Here is a 3,734-nt window from a genome sequence, read left to right as displayed (position 1 = left end):
CTATTTTATTTGATATGAGTATGGACACTCCTGCTTGTTTCTGAAGTCCATATGATTGATATGATTTTTCCCAACCTTTCACCTTCAGCCTATGTATGTCTTTTCCTATCAAATGCGTCTCCTGTAGGCAGCATATTGTTGGGTCTTGTTTTGTGATCCATTCTACTAGCCTGTGTCTCTTAATTGGTGAGTTTAAGCCATTAACATTTAGGGTTATTATTGAGATATGGGTTGTTCTTCCAGCCATATTTGTTTATTTCTGTTACTAAACATGGTTTGTTTTCCTCTTTGATTATTCCCCCCCCCTTTACTGTCCTACCTCCCACTGTTGGTTTTCATTATTATTTTCCATTTCCTCTTCCTGTAATGTTTTGGCGAGGATGTTTTGAAGAGATGGTTTTCTAGCTGCGAATTCTTTTAACTTTTGTTTATCGTGGAAGGTTTTAATTTCATCTTCCATCCTGAAGCTTAATTTTGCTGGATACACAATTCTTGGTTGGAACCCATTTTCTTTCAGTGTTTGATATATGTTATTCCAGGATCTTCTAGCTTTCAGAGTCTGTGTTGAAAGATCAGCTGTTATCCTGATTGGCTTACCCCTAAATGAAATCTGCTTCTTTTCTCTTGTAGCTTTTAAAATTCTCTCCTTATTCTGTATGTTGGGCATCTTCATTATAATGTGTCTAGGTGTGGATCTCTTATGATTTTACACATTCGGCGTTCTGTAGGCTTCTAGGATTTGGGATTCTGTCTCATTCTTCAAGTCTGGGAAGTTTTCTTGTATTATTTCATTGAATAGACTGCTCATTCCTTTGGTTTGGAGCTCTGTACCTTCCTGTATCCCAATGACTCTTAAGTTTGGTCTCTTAATGTTATCCCATATTTCTTGGATGTTCTGCTCATGGTTTCTTAACAGTCTTGCTGAGCTGTCTATGTTCTTTTCCAGTTGAAATACTTTGTCTTCATTGTCTGATGTTCTATCTTCTAAGTGTTCTACTCTGCTGGTAGTATTCTCCATTGAGTTTTTTAGTTGGTTTATTGCTTCCTGCATTTCTAGGATTCCTGTTTGTTTGTTTTTTATAACCTCTATCTCCCTGTATAGTTGATCCTTTGCTTCCTGGATTTGTTTGTGTAATTCATTGTCGAAGTGATCTTTCATTGTCTGATTTTGCTGTCTAATGTCTTCCTTGATACTCCAGATCATCTGAAGCATGTATATCCTGAATTCTTTATCTGACATTCCATCTGCTGCAGCTGTTACCTCTTCTAAAGTTGAGTTGACCTGCATTGCTTGTGGTCCTTTCTTTCCTTGTCTTTTCATACTGCTTGCGTATCTTTCCTGCAGTAGCGGGCGGCGGCTCTGCTCTCTCCTTATTCCAATTGGGGTGTCGTGGCTACCACGCCGGCAGGTCACTGGGCCTGTTCTGGGCGCTGGCGGCGGCTCTGTTCTGCCCCTACTCCAATTGGGGTGACAAGTGTACCACGCCGGCAGGCCACCGGGCCTGATCCGCCGGTCTGTTGCAGGTTTGCCTACCCTGCAGGCGCGGGCGGCGGCTCTACTCTGCCCCTACTCCAAATGGGGTGACGTGTCTGTCGTACCGGCAGGCCACTGTGCCTGTCCCGCTGGTCGGTCGCAGATCTGCCCACCTTTCGGGCATGGGTGGCGGCTCTGCTCTGCCCCTACTCCAATTGGGGTGTCATGACTACCCCGCCTGCAAGTCGCTGGGCCTGTTCCTGGCACGGGCGGCGACTCTGCTTTGCCCCTACTCCAATTAGGGTGGTGTGTGTACCACGCCGGCAGGCTCCTGGGCCTGATCCGCCGGTCTGTCGCAGGTCTGCCTACCTTGGAGGCGCGGGCGGCGGATCTGCCCTGCCCCTCCTACCACCCCTGCGGACCCCTGGGCCTGATCTGCAGGTTGGTCACAAGTCTGCTCACCCTGCGGGCACGGGTGGCGGTTCCGCTCTGCCCCCACTCCAATTGGGGTCACGTGGCCACCCCACCGGCAGGGCCTGATCCGGGCGTGGGAGAAGGATCTGCTCTGCCCCTACTCCAGTTGGGGTGACGTGTGTACCACACTGGCAGGCCACTGGGCCTGACCCGCCAGTCTGTGACAGGTCTGTTTACCTTGCAAGTGCGGGTGGCGGCTCTGCCCTGCCCCTCCTACCACGCCCGTGTACCACTGGGTCGCGGGTCTGCCCACCTTGCGGGTGTGGGTGGCAGCTCCGCTCCACCCCCTCTCCAATTGGGGTCACGCGGTCACCACGCTGGCGAGCCGCTTGGCCTGCTCCGGGCGCTGGTGGCGTCCTGGCTCCTCCCCTCTGGCTCGATGACAAATTGAGGAGACTCGGGTGTCTGTGCCTCACCCCCCCACCAGGAGACCAACTGTTTCTGTCGCCGCTGGTATTGATGAAGTTCTCTCCTCCGCCGCTTTCTGATGACATCAGATCTCTGCCATGTTGGTATCCTAAGCGAATGGCAGCATTTCGTTCCCCTTGCCGGGCAATCAAAGCAACGGGTGAGTCCTGACTGGCCCTCAGCAGGACCCAGACCGAGAAGCAGTTTCCGTGGGCTCCTATCCCTGGGCCAGGGCAGTTCCGGGAGCCGGAACTCGGCCGCTCCGTGCTCGGTGTAAGCTCCGATAAGAGTAGGCTCCAAGAAGCAGTCCCCGCGGGCTCAGTTCCGGGAGCCGGAACTCGGCCGCGTAGTGCTTGGTGTATGCTCTGATAGGAGCAGGGTCCAAGAAGCAGCCTCCGCAGGCTCCCCAGCCCTGGGCCAGGGCGGTTTCGGGAGCCGGAACTTGGCCGCCCGGCTCTCGGTGTTCGCTCCGATAATATCAGGTTCTAAGAAGCCCCCAGGCACTGAACCCTAGAAATCTGTCTGCAAGCTGCAGGCGAATGGCAGCCTGAAATTACCTGTTCTATGGCTGAATGAGCTGCGGTCAGTCGAAAACAGGGATGGTGACGTCAGCTTTCCAACATGGTGGCTGCTGGCCTCCTCTGTGGTCTCTTCCCCATATTTTTTATTGATGCATTATAGTTATACATAATAGTGAGATTTTTTGTTACATACTTGTACATTCAAACAATATAACAATTGGGCCAATATTACTTCCTGTTATTTCCCTTTTCCTATTCTCCTCTCTCTCCTTGGTCTCTCTTCTCTACTCTACTGATCTCCCTTCAATTTTCATGAGATCCTCCTCCCTTTATTTTTCTTTCTAGCTTCCACATATGAAAGAAAACATACTACCCTTGACCTTATAAATTTGTCTAATTTTGCTTAATATAATGATCTCAAGTTCCATCCATTTTCCTGAAAACGACAAAATTTAATTTTTCTTTATGGATGAATAAAAATCCATTGTAAATATGACATATATACCATATTTTCTTTATCCATCTTTCCAGCTCATGCTCATGCTGTAATGGGTATGCATGTATCACTGTAGTATGATGACTTTCATTCTTTAGGAAAAATACCGAGGAGTGGAATAGCTGGGTCATATGGTGGTTTCATTCCTATTCTTTTGAAAAACCTCCATACTGATTTCCATAATGGTTGTACTAATTTATAATCATCAACAGTTCTGGAGTGAGATGAAATCTCTGTGTAGTTTTGATTTGCATTTCCCTAATTGTTAATGATGTTGAACTTTTTTTTCATATGTTTTAGCCATTTATATTTCTTCTTTTGAGAAATATCTATTTAGTTCATTTACCCATTTATTAATTGG

Source organism: Marmota flaviventris, chromosome X, assembly GCF_047511675.1.
Source record: "Marmota flaviventris isolate mMarFla1 chromosome X, mMarFla1.hap1, whole genome shotgun sequence".
Classification (NCBI taxonomy): domain Eukaryota; kingdom Metazoa; phylum Chordata; class Mammalia; order Rodentia; family Sciuridae; genus Marmota; species Marmota flaviventris.
This window is presented reverse-complemented; position numbering follows the sequence as displayed.